Below are 19,945 nucleotides of genomic sequence, written 5' to 3' on the forward strand. Positions count from 1 at the left end.
GCATGCGAAATTGCAGAATTAATACTAACTATTATGCTTATAATAGGGTTGTTTCCATCTACAAATCTTAGGGCAGAATAGTATCCCAATAAATTCTTATGGATTATAAGAACATGTTAAACTACCTTTAGTGGACCTCTAATGAGCATATTTTTGTAAATATTGAGTTTAAAATATCTTTTAACACACGTCACGTGACCGAAGTCGAAACGTCATTGGAGATTCTGATGACGTCACAACTCACGGTTTGACACTGGGCTATAACCGCGAAAATCGAAATTCTTCATTGGGGGCATTTTTCTCTGTCATTCTAATTACGTCTTAGTAGGAGTAAAAGAAAAAGATCCCCACAATATACGATTTTCGGTTTTTGCGGTAGGCCCCCCGTTGTCTGTTCCAAAGAGTAAAGTAAGTATACAATACAATACAAATATACTTTATTGCACACCTCAATACAGAAACAGTACAAATAATACAACACATAAAGAAGAGGTAAACAACAGGAGGTCTTATCGCTAAAAAGCGATCTCTAGCGAGTATATAGGTCTGTTCTCGCTCAAAATTTAATACCCAAGCCGTAGCCATTTTGGTGGTGGACAATTAATTGAAGCTTCGATATCTGCACTAAAAACTAACATTATAGAAATGCTAATGGATAATAAATACTTTATGATATATGATAACTCATTATTACAGAAAACATATTTTATTAGCTGGTTAAAACCCCACACGCACGCATACACAGCTTGCCCACCACCTAAATGGCTACGGCTTGAGTCTCAAATTCTGTACTGAGAATAGACAACGGGAGGCCTTGGTGTTACGTGTGTATGTACCTATATAATTACTTAACTCTTTGGTATGTACATAGTTATGTGTCAAACCGTAAACTGTGACGTCATACAATTTTCAAAGAGCGTTTTGGGCGCGAAAGCATAAGTCAAAATATATTTTGTTAATTTAACATATTTAAAGCCGCTTTTATGGTAAAAGTTAAATTTTAGGGCAACGTTTGGTTAATATAGAACGTATTACAAGCGTTTCAAAAAATTGGAAACCACCCTATTATGTTACTTGACAGTGAGACTGAGTTAAACATATAACGAGAAGAACAAAAGATAAATAAATAAGATGGAATAGGGTTGTTTCCAATTTTTTCAAACGCTTGTATTACGTTCTATAGTAACTAAAAGTTGCCCTAAAATTCAACTTTTATACTAAAAACGGCTTTAAATATGTTAAATTTACAAAATATATTTTGACAGATGCTTTCGCGCCCAAAACGCTCTTTTAAAATTGTGTGACGTCACAGTTTACGGTTTGACACATAGGAGGAGAACCATCGAAAGAGGTCTCCTCTTATAACTACTGATAAGAGTTTATTTAATAGCAGATCATGGTCGATGCGATCGAACGCCTTGCTGTAATCTGTGTACACAGCATCGACTTGATTTCCACTATCCAAGTTACGTGAATCATTAAATAAAATAAGGTTAGAATCAGTAGATCTCTGTTTAAGAAAACCGGACAGAATACATGTTTAAGAGAGGCGTACACCTGATTGTAAACCACGCGCTCCAGGATTTTGGCTATAAGACACAGCTTAGATATTGGGCGATAATTCTCAACATTACTTCTATTGCCTTTCTTGTGAATGTGTGTAACAAAGGCAGATTTCCATAAGCGCGGCATGACTCCCTCTGAAAGTGATCTATTAAAGAGTATAGCTAGCGATTGCGAAATACTTTCAGAGCAATTTACAAGGAAAACAGCTGGTAAATGATCCGGTCCGGCAGATTTACTAAGGTCGAGATTTTTGAGAAGTTTCGTAATTTTGTCGGACTGAACTTCAATGGACGCAATATCAGCAATAACAGAAGTTAATGGCTCATAATGTGGGTAAAACACTTTTTAGGGTTTCTACTGACAAACTTGTATGACCGGCTATATTAAGTAGGTAAAACACTTTTTTCTACTGACAAACTTATTTGACCGGCTATATTAAGTAGGGAAAACACTTTATTCTACTGACAAACTTGTTTGACCGGCTGTATGTATGTATGTTTGTCCGCGATTATCTCGCGATTGGCTGAAACAATTTTGATGCGGTTTTCAGAAAAGTATTTGTCACATTCTAGAGAAGGTTTTAGTATATATGGATGGTTTGAAAAAACACTTGGACCCGGTAGGTGGCGCTGCTATCGGTATATCGTCAAACTTGATTTGCTGAAACCGATTTAGATGTGTGTATATTTCAACGGTTCCTGGATGGTTTGGAAACACTATTGGACCCGGTAGGTGGCGCTGCTGTCGGCATAATTTTCTTTCTGGAAACATCTTGAACGACCTAACTTATTTAATAGACTAGACATTGATTTAGGTCTTTTTTTTCTTGGAAATTCGATTCTGTTATTAACCGACTTAAAAAAAGGAGGATCTCAGTTTGACCCTTATGTATGTATGTATGTACGTATGTTTGTCCGCGATTATCTCGCGTTTGGCTGAACCGATTTTGATGCCGTATTCAGAAAAGTGTTTGTTAAATTCTAGAGAAGGTTTTGGCATACATGAATTGTTTGAAAAAAACAATTGGACCCGGTAGATGGCGCTGCTATCGGTACATCTCCTAATTTGATTTTTGCTGAAACCAATTTGGATGAAATGTTATTGTTGTTGTGTGTATATTTCAACGGGTTTCTGGATGGTTCGAAAACACCATTGGACCCGGTAGGTGGCGCTGCTATCGGTACATCGCCCAATTTGATTTTTTGCTGTTACCAATTTGGATGAAATATTGTGGTTATGTATATTTCAGCGGATTTCTGGATGGTTTGAAATCACCATTTCACCCGGTAGGTGGCGCTGCTGTCGGTATATCGCCAAATCTAATTTGCTGTAAAACATTTGTTTGCTGCGGTTTAATTTTAACCGACTTCAATAAAAAAGGAGGTTCTCAATTTCACCCGTATGTTCGTATGTACGTATCTATATATGTATGTATGTTTGTCCACGATTATCTCGCGTTTGGCTGAACCGATTTTGATGCGGCTTTCAGAAAAGTTTTTTTTTCTCAGTAAGCAGTAAGTAATAATAATTAAACAATAATAATTAGGAATAAAAACGATATATTTATTATTTATTATATATATACAAAAAAATGGATACTCCGTGACTTCGTTATTATGGATCCGTTTGATTCGATCTAATGCGGAAGCACATTTCGCATTCTGGTCATTTCGGATAAGGCTCTGTTATCGTGGGGATGGTTAAGTAACTTCTTTGGGTCAATATCACACAACGCCATGCCTTGTAGGGATTTCACTCGACTCAAGGCAACATAACATTGGTAGGGATTGCAATCCGGTCCGGTGGATCCGGTAATCCGGCCGGATCCGGCACTTTTCAGGAGCTAAAACTAAAATAAAAAACGCCTAAATACAGCACGCACTGTGCGTTTCAGATGAGGAAAAGGCAACGGATACGAGATATGAAGTTGAACAGAACAAAAAACGAGTCAACAAGTTTAAATTTTGTAAGATAAAAATATATTTATTATGACGATTTCTGGGAACAGAAGAGGATTTCTTCTTCTTTCATGTTGGTGGCACGATATGACGATTACATAAATACTGTAATAGAAGGAAAAATTAAAGGATGGAGATGCCATGGAAGGCATTTGTAAATTATGCTAAAGAGAAGGTTAATGTCGTGTCATAATGTTGTGATAGGAGATTAAAAGTAAACAAATGAGCAGGATTAAGTCGGCGGTACTCATCATTATGTGTGAATGAAGAATATATGATAATATTGATAATCTTTAGTTTTCTCCGATATATGTATACATATGATAAAATATAGATGTTTTTCTATTCAAAATTAAGAGAGAATCTTTTGTCTTTACAATTTCATCCAATCTTATGCAATTTCCTTCATCTCCTGGTACATGCTACTCTACGTCTAGCCAATTCTTTATTTGATCTATGTAACTTTTCTTAGGGAGTCCCTTTCCGCAATGGTTTTCAATCCTACATTCTATTATTTTTCGCATGAGATCGTAGCGTCGTGTGTTGTTCCCTATAATTTGACCAATATACTTTTCCATAAATTAAAAAAAGTACAATTTTTTTAAGACGTACTGTCTACTACTTTTTCGGACAAAAAAAATAGAGCAAGATAATACTAGAGCGCATTTAATATCAAAATTGGTTAAAAGTAATAAATAATAGTAAGCGTAGGAGTTGAAAATAGAGTTCCGGTTACTCTTGTTTGCCGCGATATCTATTGTCGAGTTACAGTACTGAGAGTTCCGCTACTCGATGCTAGATGTCGACTACGAAAATAATAAGCGTTTTGGTACCAAAACTGATGTATGGAGTGAGCACTCTATGTACTTCTTATTTCTCTATGCTAGAACGGATGTCAACGTTAGAGTTTGTGAGGAAAGAGAAGAGTCGTGGAATGTATGGGGCCCAATACATTCCACGACTCTTCTCTTTCCGAACAGACTCTACAAAAAATTCAATCAAAGAACAGTTACGAAAACTTGTCCTTTCAAGGAGCTCCAATTCCCACCCCACATCCCATCATCAGGCTTTGGAAACTAATCAAATCTATAATTGTAAACGAAAATTTGAGCCCTTTTGAATGGTTAAATATAATAAATTACCGATTCCAATTTTTTTTTAATGTGATATTGACATTGTGATACTTTTTACTCCCAAGTTCTATTTTATTGTTAAGAAGTTATTTATTAACTTCAAATTATAGATTTAGGAATACGTATTACGCAAAAAAGTAGAAAAAATATGTCATTTAATTAACTTTTATATCCCTATTCCAAACCGGATCCGGTCCGGCCGGATCCGGCTGGACTATGGCCAAAATCCGGCCGGATTGAAAACCAATCCGGTTTGCAATCCCTAGTTTCTTGCCAGAGATTGTTGAGTACGGTACATGATTTTGTGGGCAAAATCTTGGCGAAATATTGATGTGAATCTCACAAATTGGGGAAGTAAAACCCATGACCTCCGGCCGGACCGGATCCGGTTTGGAATAGGGATATAAAAGTTAATTAAATGACATATTTTTTCTACTTTTTTGCGTAATACGTATTCCTAAATCTATAATTTGAAGTTAATAAATAACTTCTTAACAATAAAATAGAACTTGGGAGTAAAAAGTAACACAATGTCAATATCACATTAAAAAAAAATTTGAATCGGTAATTTATTATATTTAACCATTCAAAAGGGCTCAAATTTTCGTTTACAATTATAGATTTGATTAGTTTCCAAAGCCTGATGATGGGATGTGGGGTGGGAATTGGAGCTCCTTGAAAGGACAAGTTTTCGTAACTGTTCTTTGATTGAATTTTTTGTAGAGTCTGTTCGGAAAGAGAAGAGTCGTGGAATGTATTGGGCCCCATACATTCCACGACTCTTCTCTTTCCTCACAAACTCTAACGTTGACATCCGTTCTAGCATAGAGAAATAAGAAGTACATAGAGTGCTCACTCCATACATTCGTTTTGGTACCAAAACGCTTATTATTTTCGTAGTCGACATCTAGCATCGAGTAGCGGAACTCTCAGTACTGTTACTCGACAATAGATATCGCGGCAAACAAGAGTAACCGGAACTCTATTTTCAACTCCTACGCTTACTATTATTTATTACTTTTAACCAATTTTGATATTAAATGCGCTCTAGTATTATCTTGCTCTATTTTTTTTGTCCGAAAAAGTAGTAGACAGTACGTCTTAAAAAAAATGTACTTTTTTTTAATTTATGGAAAAGTATATTGGTCAAATTATAAGGAACAACACACGACACGACGATCTCATGTGAAAAATAATAGAATGTAGGATTGAAACCCATCGCGGAAAGGGAAAGTTACATAGATCAAAATAAAGAATTGGCTAGACGTAGAGTAGCATGTACCAGGATATGAAGGAAATTGCATAAGATTGGATGAAATTGTAAAGACAAAAGATTCTCTCTTAAAATTGAATAGAAAAGAATCTATATTTTATCATATATATACATATCCTCGTAAGGCCCAAGGTCCTACCTATAGGACTTATTCAGTTCGATGAAATTTAAATCATATTCAATTAGGACAGAGTTGCATTTTTTTTGTTTCGTGCAATTTTGAAACAAAATAAAATCTACTGTATTCCGTGCACTATAGGTTCAAATTCCAGTGGCAAATTTTGGATTTTTCATTTCTATGGCTGGGCCTTAAGAGGATATATCGGAGAAAACTAAAGATTATCAATATTATCATAAATTCTTCATTCACATATATTGATGAGCCCAACTGTAGTCGGTTAATCTCCTATCACAACATTATGACACGACATGAACCTTCTCTTTAGCATAAATTACAAATGCCTTCCATGGCATCTCCATCCTTTCATTTTTCCTTCTATTACAGTATTTATGTAATCGTCATATCGTGCCTCCAACATGAAAGAAGAAGAAATCCTCTTCTGTTCTCAGTCATCGTCATAATAAATATATTTTTATCTTACTAAATTTAAACTCTTTCATTCGTTTCTTGTTCTGTTCAACTTCATACCTCGTATCCGTTGCCTTTTCCTCATCTGAAACGCACAGCGCGTGCTGTATTTAGGCGTTTTTTTATTATACCGGATCCGGTCCGGATCCGGTGATTTTTACCGGATCCGGTAGCTCCTGAAAAGTGCCGGATCCAGCCGGATTACCGGATCCGGACCGGATTGCAAACCCTACAAGAAACTGAATGAAGTTAGATGCAGAAGTAATACGCCGTCTTGCCACGCATATAATCTATTTTGTACTAAAAATATCAGGGTGGCCATAACTATTTTAAATTTTTCTACATTTACGAATTTGTTTAAAAATGTCGTTTTGGGCAAAACTTCCCCTGGTGGCAAAGTTGGCTATAATGACGGTATCGGTCCTAAATCGGATATCGGATCGGATAACGTGAAAATGCTCTTAGGCAAAGATCTACAAACCACTATTTACTTTGATTTTATTGTATGTGTTTTGCTGCTATCTCTTATTATATTAGAATAAGAATCAGGATTGTTTATTTAAATAAAACCTTATTAACATTTAAAAAATATCCTGCGTCCCACACTAGGCTATGGCAGACACGTGGCAGCCATATTCGGTTTGAAAAAAGTAGTTACATAAAAAAGCTAGTAAATTTACTCCGGTCACATACAGCCAAAGATAAGGTTAATTAAGAACTAGGTGACATTATTAAGCCAGGAGTACGTCGAATAGGTAATCTAATGATGAAAGAATGCACAAAAAAGTTTGTCAGTGTGTGTATGTGTGTTGCATAAATATTAATTATTAAAAAAGAAAAAGTCTAAAATCTGTCATACTGCCTGCCTGCGCCCTCCAGTCCTTGTTGTAAAATCTACTCGACCAATTTAAGAAAACTCCGTCTCCATACATATTACTAGCAATAGGTTACAATTTTAACTCGATTGGATTATCATACTACCACGCGAATGCTATAATATAATGAATAAAAAGCACGCGTGTGTAATATCTAGGTAAACTAGGAGGTATATGAGTCTAAACGCGGTTCAATAATTTCCAAGTTACGAGCAATTGTGCACTGAGAGAAAAAATATTGTTCGAATTAAAAACCTGATATCTAAAAGACGGGAATAGCAAACTCTATTAATTTTTACATTTTTTTTCTAGGTGATAGTAAATATTATAATTTCAAGAAAATTTTATTAATTTCATAGTATAGGAAATACAAAACGGTTTTACTTAATCGTGAAATTAATATTCTTTACTCAGAATAACAGAGTTGTACTAATTCTATAAAACTTTCCTTGGGTTTATAAATCGTGTACTATCTCCAGTACGTAAAGATTACTAGATAATACAAAAAGGATTTATTAAAGTCGGTGGCTACAAATGAGTATTAATAATTAAAAGTCAATACTAATTTCTAATAAATCCCTTTCTTATTCTTATGAGTTTTATTCTTATTTCCCTAAACAGTAAAATAGCTTTATAAATATTTGTAAAGTGTACTAATAACAAGGTTTGTAAACGCATCGGCCGCCCCTCCCCCCGCACGCGTACCCAGTATCTATCCTTGACTCGTCCATTTTGCTTGTAAACTTGTAACCTCATCGGCAAAACGACGAAAAATTGTGATTGTGGCAAAAAAAATAGTGTGTGGTGCTGTGGTGTGTCGTTCGTTAGTTGACATGGACTTATTAACGGCGGACTTACTAATCCCAGTATAATTTCTGTATTTTTCTCTAAATGTTTTGTGTGTTTGTTTATTAGGGTTTTTTCTTAAATAAATTTAAAATATAATCATCTGATCGGACAGCAATATAGATATAGTTAGCAATATAGAAACGTGCAGTTGCTGCCTGCGTTCGGCAACGGAATGACACCTTTACCTGCAACTTCCCATAAAAATATACTTATATAAATATATTTGTGCGATCATCTGATTATATTTAATTTTAATGTAAGTATTTAAAAATAAAATGCAAAGTTTCAAAGGAGCTTACGCTGTCTGAAATGCAAGCACGACTTGAAAAAAAAAATTATGCGCTGAGGGGCAGATGCCTTTGTCAAATACGTAAAAATAAATAGTAATGTATCCAAACGTTACCGTAGATTTATCTGAATTTGTCAAGGTTTGCTTCAATTGATTATATATTCTAGATGAAGAACTGTCATTTAACTTGACATAAACTTACTTAATTACTAAATATTTGATATTTTATTTAAACTTTAATTGCCTGTTTTATTTTTACAGTCACTAGTTACATATTACATTCACGTTGTTACATTCATACAACCCTTACTTAGATTTAATTTATCATTTCAGAGGTACACTCGATAGACAAGCATTTTGCAAACGGGAGGCAGAACAGCAGCCATAAAAGTGTGTACATAAGGGCGGCGGCTCCATACAACTCGATTCACACCGGCTTGCCTAAAATTTATTACTAAACCAAACTTATATATCATCATTAAAATTAAAAATATATCCATAATGAAAACACTACGTATTACATTACCTTGGAATTGATAACATGATTTACTAAGGCACTAATCATAGCAGGCGCGAAATGAAGCTAAGCTTGTCTATTCATTCATGCGCTACTACACATACGAAAACTCACCCACACGCTCATAAAGTTTGCCATAGAGAGAGAGTTCACGCGAATGAGCTTCAAAATTCAAAGCAACTCGGTCTTGTATCGGATTATTCATTTGAATAAAAACCTTAAACGTAACAGTATAAGGTTTATATTGGAAAAATGCACGCACATATTCATAAAGTCCGCGAGTACGCAAATTGCGGACAACTTACTCTTTTACTCCAATGGCGTAACTAGAGTGACAGAGAAAGATGGTCGCAATTTGCGAACTTCAGGGTACGCGGTAGGCCCTCTGTACACGGCCGCGATAACGTCAGTTATATTAACATGCTGCTTCATTTGAATTTAAACCTTAAATACAAACAGGTAAGATTTATATTGGAGTGTCATGTTTCACAATTTTCACGTTTGCCGGGCGAATGCTTAATATCGCCATACAAAAACATTGAATTGAATAAATGGGTAAAGCCTGACCAGTAATATATGATTACGCGGCCATATTGCGGAATTTGTTTGGAACTAAATTTTTCATACTAAACTGAACTGTCACCCTATACATGAGAATAAAAACGCCCTCTTGACAATGATCATATATTTCTGGCTGGGCTTTAAAATTGTACAGTATTTTGCTATCATTAATACCCAGTTAATACGAATTTTTGTAAAAAACTTTAAAAAAAGATGAATTTTAATAGAAAAATCCAAGAATCTTATGTAGTCTCAAGTTTAATAATTTGATAAAGAACGTTTCTTCAAAGAAATTACTGTTTGTAGGTTTGTAGTAATAGGTTTTAGAATTTGTGTGTTTGTGAACATTCCCGTCCCGGTAGTTGTTGTTACCACGGCTTGTTGTTATTATTGGAGTTTTTAATGTTTGTATGTGATTTTACTTAGTTTTGTGCAATTTATAAAGTTACTAAACCAGTGATATTTTGTATTTTGTGTGTATAATAGTGTGATGATTCTTAACTAAATCAACCATTTCACACTCCATAATCCATATAACGTTTCACTCCCTATATTGTCGAATTTTTTTGGCTTAAGTTGCTTTATAAATGTGCGGACCCTTGAGTGTTGTTATATAGGGTTTACATTAAACTGTACTTTGAAGTTGTCTTCTGCTGAGAGCATTTTGAATGTGAATTATTGAAGTGTACCTACTTGTACTTAAGCTATATATTTAATTCAATTGGCTTTTACAAGTTGTGCCTACCATTAAATTATTGTTTAAATTACACATGACAAAATTAAAAAGGGAAGACAAGCATTGAATTTATCTTATATTGACTGCAAGTGGTTATTAGAAGACCATATTTATCAGAATCGTACTAATGTCACTGAATTGATCTATGTTGTTTTAAGCTGGCTCCTATGTGTCCCAAATCTAATATAATTTGCTCGAAGTTGGCTATTGAATGTGTTTAGTCAACTAATAGATTTCTATTAAATGAACTCTTAACTTGAATTAAATCTAAGTGGGCTCTATTATTTATAAGTCAACTCTAAGTCGACCCTAAGTTAGTTTAAATCAATTGTTATTGTTAGTCGAGTCTACCATTTATAAGTCGACTCTATTATTTATAAAACGACTCTAAGTTGACTCTAAGTTAGTTTAAATTAGTTCTAAGTTAGTGTAAGTCGACTCCATCACTTCTAAGTCGACTCTATCACTACTAAGTCGACTCTGTCAATTATAAATTGAGTCTATGTTGACTCGAAGTTAGTTCAAATCCACTCTAAGGTTAGAGTAAGTTGTTTCTATCACTTCTAAGTGACTCTATAATTTCTAAGTCAAGGCTAGTATTTCTAATTCAACTCTAAATGAGTATACTCGACTCTTAACTTATTATATATTCTCTAAGTTGGATCTATAATTTCGAAGTCAGTTCTAAATTAGTCCAAATTGACCAGTAAAAAGCCTAAACCGATTCTATAATTATTATGTCGTCTCTATCGTTTCTAAGTCAACTTTAAACTAGCATAAGTTGACTATAAGTTGGTCTAAACTATCTTCAAGTTGGTATAAGTTGACTCTATAATGTCTTTATCAACTCTAAATTAAACTAAGTCGATTAAAATAAGTCTAAGTCAATTTAAAATTGCACTAAAATGACCTTAAGTTGGTTCACGTTTCTAAATTGACACTTTACTAGTTTAAGAGGACTTTAGTTACGTTTTGGCCAACTCTAAGTTGATCTAACTCGAGTCTAAGTTTTTATATCGACTTCAAATTCTTCTATACAGCAAAGCTTAGAGAGAGAGATGTATACTTTAATGGAGCTATGTATGTTTCATAACAATATCAGGCTAGGTGTGCCTGAGCGGAGCTAAGTATGTATGTTCCATAACAATATCAGGCCAGGTGTGTCTGAGCGGAGCTATGTATGTTCCATAACAGTATCAGGCTAGGTGTGTCAGAGCGGAGCTATGTATGTTCCATAACAGTATCAGACCAGGTGTGTCTGAGCGGGTTATGTATGTTCCATAACAGTATCAGGCCAGATGTGTCTGAGCGGAGCTATGTATGTTCCATAACAGTATCAGGCTAGGTGTGTCAGAGCGGAGCTATGTATGTTCCATAACAGTATCAGGCCAGGTGTGTCTGAGCGGGTTATGTATGTTCCATAACAGTATCAGGCCAGATGTGTCTGAGCGGAGCTATGTATGTTCCATAACAGTATCAGGCTAGGTGTGTCAGAGCGGAGCTATGTATGTTCCATAACAGTATCAGGCCAGGTGTGTCTGAGCGGGTTATGTATGTTCCATAACAGTATCAGGCCAGGTGTGTCTGAGCGGAGCTATGTATGTTCCATAACAGTATCAGTCCAGGTGTGTCTGAACGGAGCTATGTATGTTCCATAACAGTATCAGGCCAGGTGTGTCTGAGCGGGTTATGTATGTTCCATAACAGTATCAGGCCAGAAGTGTCTGAGCGGAGCTATGTATGTTCCATAACAGTATCAGGCTAGGTGTGTCAGAGCGGAGCTATGTATGTTCCATAACAGTATCAGGCCAGGTGTGTCAGAGCGGAGCTATGTATGTTCCATAACAGTATCAGGCCAGGTGTGTCTGAGCGGGTTATGTATGTTCCATAACAGTATCAGGCCAGATGTGTCTGAGCGGGTTATGTATGTTCCATAACAGTATCAGGCCAGGTGTGTCTGAGCGGAGCTATGTATGTTCCATAACAGTATCAGTCCAGGTGTGTCTGAACGGAGCTATGTATGTTCCATAACAGTATCAGGCCAGGTGTGTCTGAGCGGGTTATGTATGTTCCATAACAGTATCAGGCCAGATGTGTCTGAGCGGAGCTATGTATGTTCCATAACAGTATCAGGCTAGGTGTGTCAGAGCGGAGCTATGTATGTTCCATAACAGTATCAGGCCAGGTGTGTCAGAGCGGAGCTATGTATGTTCCATAACAGTATCAGGCTAGGTGTGTCAGAGCGGAGCTATGTATGTTCCATAACAGTATCAGGCCAGGTGTGTCTGAGTGGGTTATGTATGTTCCATAACAGTATCAGGCCAGGTGTGTCTGAGCGGAGCTATGTATGTTCCATAACAGTATCAGTCCATGTGTGTCTGAACGCAGCTAAGTATGTTAAGTATTTATTGTATTGGGCCATGTGTGCATTATCGGAACTGTAATTATGTGTATTATTGTTGTATTTTTAATATTTTACTTAATTGGAATCCAATGGATACCGAGTTACTACTACCTAATTACTACCCTTTTGACATGTATTTTTTTCAAATTGTATGAATACGAATATGTATGTCACGTAATTGTGCTATGTATGTCTGGTGGGGCTATGTATGTTCCAAAACTGTAGGGGGACCATGTGTGTCTTATTGGAGTCACGTATGCTGCACGTAATTAGTGACGTATGACTCACGATAGAGCGAGCCATAAATATCCAATATAACTTTTAAAAAATGTAATTCGTAGTTATCCATCATTTGATTAATGTTGTTCACATATTCAAGTAGAATTTATTTATTCCTTTTTTTCCGAGGCAATGGAGAATGATGATGAGTAAGAGGGAACGAATCGTGAAATAGGGACGTGACGACCCGGCGTCTTTCTTGACAGTCAAACTCAGTCGCAAAGCTGGTAAGGATGTCGCTGCAGCATGCAGCAGGGTTATGGAAGAAATTCCACCAAAAGCAGCGCCGGCTGAATCGCAGCGCCACCGGCTTCAGTAGACTGTAGCAGCCCGATCTCGTAACATTACCGACAGGACCAGAGACGTCAGAAGGCTGTACAGTAGATGAGGTACTGAAGCTTGTGTCTACTTTTGACAGTGAAAAAGTGAAATTACATCAGTTGAGTAATAATCTTGTTAATAACGTAATACCAGATTTTGATCTATCTATTAACTGTTGCAAATAATATTGAGAGTTGGCGGCGAAAGGTTAATGAATGTTCTAGTATAATGAATGGAACCAAAGGCAGACTTTTCTCTTCAGACATTGTCTGGTCTTGCGAAAAAGTGGTTCGAAGCATTGCCGTCAATTAATTATAACTGGCATGAGTGGCAAGCAAAACTTCGAAAAGAATTTCCAAGTGAGCAAGATTATGGTCGGCTTCTGGCGGAAATGCTTGCGCGCACCACGCAATTTAACGGGAATTTACGGGAATATTTTTACAATAAACAACGCTGTCGACTGTGTTATACGTGGTATTCTAGACAAATCTGTTAGAAATGGCGCGCAAGCATTAAACTGTAAGGAACCAGAGGATCTCCTGATTTTTCTCAACTCTCGGGGAACCACTGATTTATCGTACGTTAAAAAGCAAACTTAGCAAAGTGAAAACGTACAGCATATTTTTTCTATCAATAACACGTCAAAACTAAACGTATTATGTTGGCGTAGTATGTTTTAATTGCCACGCGAAGGGCGAAGGTATACACTTTTCATAAATGCCCAAATCCCTTAATTAAATGTCGAAATGGCATAATTTGGCAGAGTGTAAGTTTACTCCCTTGACTTATTAATATTGATCGTTGGCTTTTGAATATACAAATTACAGATCCTGAATCATTTGGTACATTACTATTTACTTCACTAATGTATTTGTAAAATCTGGGAAGGACATAAAACCAAAGCTACTTTTATGTTCTTAGGAAAAGAAAGCATATTTTAGATCACCTTTTTGAATTTATTCTGATCAAGAGACCACATACACTTCAGGTACTTTAAAAAAGTTTTGTGACCTTAAGCATAAATGATTTGCAGCAACAGGAACAAATTGATTATTTTCGTAGATGTAACAAAAAAAGTAAGTCGTTTGAGACTGTTGTTGCCGCGGATCGAATACAACCCTGGATAAAGACTAAGCCCACAAAACAAATACTATGAGGTGTGTGTAGTAGTGTAAGATATAGATATACATAAGTTGACGATGTACGTTGGGTTAGTTACAATACAGACGCTCGCGAGTAAGCACTTGTGTTTGATTACACCTCTCAGTCCCATACATGCCACATGGCGACCGTGACCTCGAGCGCGGGCTCCGCCGGCCCGCACGATGTAGTGTCAATGTTTTCGCCGCCTCAGTGTTAGCGTGATTATTACAATATGGACTGCGTAAGCGACAGTACTGCAAACTATTAATACGATTACGGACAATTTTCGTGTAGAAAAAATACAGTAACTCAGGCGTGATGGGGCAAGGATACAGCAAACAGGAGGAGAAAGAGGTTGTGATCACCCAGAATGCGGTTGGATCGAATGATGCGACGGGCACGAGCGAGCATCACACAAAGGTCAATAACATCCTTATAAGCGTTCTTTTCGTCGTACTCGCCCTCATCGGTTGCTGCGTCCTGTACAAGTTTTTCAAGAAGGCACAGCAAAAATACATACACAAAGAAGTCAGGAGAGAAGTTTGGGCACGATTGCAAGCTAGGCTGTCCACGAGGAAGTCAGTTCCGGCCAAGGACGACGAGGAGGAAGGCGCATAAGCGGTGGATGAAAGCGCGACGTTTTACGTATAGTGTGTGTGTGAAGTGAAAAGTGTCGGGAGTGAAAAGCGTCGGAAATGTTAAGGGTATGAATTTAGAATTACAGACTATATATAATAAGTTAGAAAATATACGCATATACCTACGAAAATTAGGCGAGGCAAGAAGGCAACTAAAACAAGGTCAGGAAAAAATTGACAATGCACAGTTGATATATGAGGACTATCGATCTTTAATCTCTTCTGTTAATTTAGATGATCTGTCTGAGTCCGAGGAGTGTTATATTTTAGAATTATTATGTGAAAAAATAGATAAAGCTTATAGTAAAATTTTACAATATAAAGTCTTAGAGTGTGTAACCGAAAAACCAATTAAAATGGAGAAAAAATTCGAAATAAAAGAAGCGAACAGCTTAATACCTATTTTGGACGGCAAGGAAGAGACCGTGGAAAAAATGATCTCCGGTATTGAAATGCTAGACAGTATATTGAACGAAAGTTGCGAGAAAAAATTACTAATTTCATTTGTCCTTAAAACACGAATTAATAAAATTGCGCAACTCAAACTTAAATCGAGTTATTAAACTGTTGTCGAATTAGTGACTGATCTACAAAAATATTTGTTGCCGAAGAAATCCGCAGTCTCTTTACTTGAACAATTAAATAACATAACACAGCGCGATATGTCTATTACTCAATATGGTGATAAGATCGAGGAGTTGTTCATTGGCCTAACGATAGCGTAAGCCGACGGGAAGCCCGAGGCGCGCGATGTCCTTAGACCAATCAACGAGTCCTTAGCTATAAAGAAAATCACGGACGGTTTGAGGAACCGCCGTCTTAGTACCATTTTAGCTGCCCGAGAATACACAGAATTAAAAGAAGCTGTCAGAGCTGCCCAAGACGAGGAGCTGGCGCGACCCCAGCCCGAGCCAGTAGTCATGAACATGAACTACGGCTACAGAAGAGGTTTCCAGCAGCCACAGCGCTACGGCTGGCGTGGGCGCGGGCCCACCAGCTACCAACCCAATCGAGCCAGAGCCTACCACAGCCCATGGATACCACGCTATCCCACTAATAGAGGTACTGTACCTAGTAATAATTTTCACAGGGGCCGTGGACAACGTACGAATTTTAGGGGACATCTCAGTACTCGCAGGAGTCGTGGACGCCGCGGAAACGTGTATACATATACACACGAGCCGCAGACCCCTCACAGTTCGACAAGTGACGAGACAGACAGAGTTCAGTTTTTTCGAGCATAAAGTTTTAACTATATGTGACGGATTAGACTATGTAAATTTTACTGTAGGTGGAAAAAAGCTTATTCTTATGATTGACAATGGAGCAAGTATATCAATTTTACAACAAAGTAACGGTTCCCACAGAATCGCAGATATATGAGAAGGGTACTATTATATCAGGAGTAGGTGAATTAATCGACATTCATGCCAATATCATTTCTTCCTATTCGCAATTCTACACAGTCTAAATTCCTCACAGTAAGTATTTAACCACATTCGCTATTGTGCACAGTCATTATTTGTGTACAGTAGCGATTCAGCCTTTTCGCAATTCTGCACAATCTGAATTCTACACAACGGCATTTCACCACAGTCGCTACTGTGCACAGTCATTATTTGTGCACATTAGCGATTCAGCCTTTTCGCAATTCTGCACAATCTGAATTCTACACAACGGCATTTCACCACAGTCGCTACTGTGCACAGTCATTATTTGTGCACATTAGCGATTCTCCCTGTTCGCAATCTCGCACAATCTTAATTCTACGCAATATCATTTTCTCAAGCATGCAATGAAATATTGTCATTCTGTTCGGTATTTTAGGCTTCAAACATTTCGTTTCGGGCGGAGCACATCCAAGAAGCCGGCAATTAAATTAAAGGCCTAGGCCGACTAAGTACTATTTTTTAATTTTCATTTCACAGATATAGGAACACAGCATCATGACATTCAGAAATGAAAAAAATAATTGAAAACAATATTTCTTATTTAATAGTTGTTTTTAATTTCATTGCTAGTTTGAGAGAAGCACTATACATACCTAGGCGTGAAAAAAGGTTGCCTGCCTCATAACTATATGCATTCGGCCGGCAACCCCTTTCATCCCGGCCTCTGTAATAATGTTCTATTAATAGAATTTATACTATATTTTTTAGCTTTTAGTCGTCTTTTCATTATCCTAATAAATAAATAATGATATTATTATCACATGATATTGCGTAGAATTAAGATTGTGCGAGATTGCGAACAGGGAGAATCACTAATGTGCACAAATAATGACTGTGCACAGTAGCGACTGTGGTGAAATGCCGTTGTGTAGAATTCAGATTGTGCAGAATTGCGAAAAGGCTGAATCGCTAATGTGCACAAATAATGACTGTGCACAGTAGCGACTGTGGTGAAATGCCGTTGTGTAGAATTCAGATTGTGCAGAATTGCGAAAAGGCTGAATCGCTACTGTACACAAATAATGACTGTGCACAATAGCGAATGTGGTTAAATACTTACTGTGAGGAATTTAGACTGTGTAGAATTGCGAATAGGAAGAAATGATATTGGCATGAATGTCGATTAATTCATAGGTTGAATTTAGGTTTCACGTTTTGCAAGATCAGGATATGCCGTGTCATGCGGACGGAGTACTTGGCTTAGACTCCATGCGAACTTATAATGCGATCATAGACTTAACAAAGGACGAGCTTACTTTGCATTATGGAAATCAAAGGTGTATGTTACGAATACAAAGAAGTAATGAAAACGAAACTTGTTTATCTTTGCCAGCGAGAAGTGAGTCTATACATTTAATTAAAGTAAAATCATTCGATTTAGGAAAGGATTACGTTATAAACTCCGAAAAATTGGCCGAAAATGTATTCTTGGCGGGAAGTATAAGTAGAGTTAAGCAAAGTAGAATACCAGTGCGAATTTTAAATACAAGTGACGAAAACATAAAATTACCTATTTTTGAACCTACTTTAGATAATTTGAGTGATTATAACATTTGCAACTTTCAAAAATGCGACAACGGAGTAGAAAGGGTTAAAAGGTTATTGTCGTCTTTGAAGTTAAATCATTTAAATGACGAAGAGAGAAAACTTATAGAGTCAATATGTGCCAAATACGCCGATGTTTTTTATTTAGACGGGGATAAATTAGGAACTACGAATGTATCGACCCAAAGTATCACTGTGAAACCGGACACGAAACCCATATATACGAAACCGTATAGGTTGCCAGCGTCGATGAAATCGGAGGTTAATAGGCAGGTCGATCAAATGATTAAAGACGATATAATTGAAGAATCTAAAAGCGATTGGAATAGTCCGATACTATTAGTACCAAAAAAGTCTGACAACAATACAAAGAAATGGCGTTTAGTCATCGACTACCGAAAAGTAAACAATGTTATCCAGGACGATAAATTTCCACTGCCAAATATTACCGATATTTTAGATTCTCTGTCAGGTGCAATATATTTTAGCCATCTTGATTTACAGCAGTCTTATTATCAAACAGCATTGGACGGAGACAGTAGGAATATAACTTCGTTTTCATCAGGTCAAGGTCAATTCCGTATGAAAAGGCTCCCAATGAGCCTCAAAATCAGCGCCAGTGCATTTTCCCGGGTAATGTCAATAGCAATGTCCGGACTTTCGTACGAAAAGTGTTTTATTTACATGGACGATCTAGTTGTTTTCGGCAGAAACATGGACCAACACAATAGAAACTTAATCGACGTATTAGAAAGATTACGTAAGGTCAACTTGAGAGTAAACCCCCAAAAATGCGATTTTCTGAAAAAAACAACTACTTTATTTAGGGCATGTAGTATCAGCGGAAGGCGTGTTACCAGATCCGCAAAAAACTAAAGTTTTAGAGAATTACCCAACACCAACAAACAGTGATGAAGTTAGGAGATTCGTAGCCTTTTGCAACTACTATAGGAAATTTATTCCAAATTTCGCAGAAATAACATTACCATTGAACAAATTATGTAGGAAAAATATACCATTTCAATGGACAGAGGAATGCCAAAATTCGTTTAATAAATTAAAAGAGAAACTTATTACTCCCCCAATCTTACAATACCCAGATTTTTCATCAGAAAATGAGTACATTTTGAAAACAGATGCATCCTCAAGGTCAATCGGTTCGGTACTATGTAACAAAGATCAGAGACCTATAGCTTATGCTAGTAGACCCTTGAATAAAGCCGAGTTAAATTACCCTGTCATTCAAAAGGAGCTTTTAGCAATCGTCTGGAGTGTACGCTATTTTAGACCTTATTTATTTGGAAAACAGTTCACAATAATGACGGACCACAGACCACTCTTATACCTTTTCAGCATGAAAGATCCGTCTAGTAGATTAATTAAATTTAGATTGCAATTAGAGGAATATGACTATAAAATAGTATACATAAAAGGAAGTTCGAACGTAGTGGCAGACGCGTTAAGTAGAATTTCAATTTCGTCCGACGAATTAAAAAGTATGAGCGAACAAGTTACAGTTATGACAAGGAAACAGAGTAAGAAGTTGAGGCAAGAGGAGGAGTTGTGTGACGAGAGTGTAGGAGATCTTAGTATACCCGAGAATTCAAGGTCTGAACAGCCGAGAATTGCGGAAATATTAAGAAAACCTAATGACTCAATAGAAATGTTGTTTGAATCAGAACACGAGTTAAGAAAATTAAGAAAAAATAAGTTAATAACTAGAGAAAAAGATTGTTTCGCGTACGCAAGGGATAAAAAACATCTCTACATAAACCTTAACTATATGTCTCATTTCACGCGAGCCGTATTTGTGAATAT

The 19,945-nt window shown here is 36.7% G+C and overlaps 1 protein-coding gene across 1 annotated transcript in view; it reads right to left on the minus strand.

Moving 5' to 3' along the window:
• Positions 1-19,945, minus strand: part of LOC133523254 (uncharacterized) — a 39,859-nt gene that overhangs the window by 2,443 nt on the left and 17,471 nt on the right. The window lies entirely within an intron of this gene.

This window comes from Cydia pomonella, chromosome 1 (genome assembly GCF_033807575.1).
Source record: "Cydia pomonella isolate Wapato2018A chromosome 1, ilCydPomo1, whole genome shotgun sequence".
Taxonomy (NCBI): domain Eukaryota; kingdom Metazoa; phylum Arthropoda; class Insecta; order Lepidoptera; family Tortricidae; genus Cydia; species Cydia pomonella.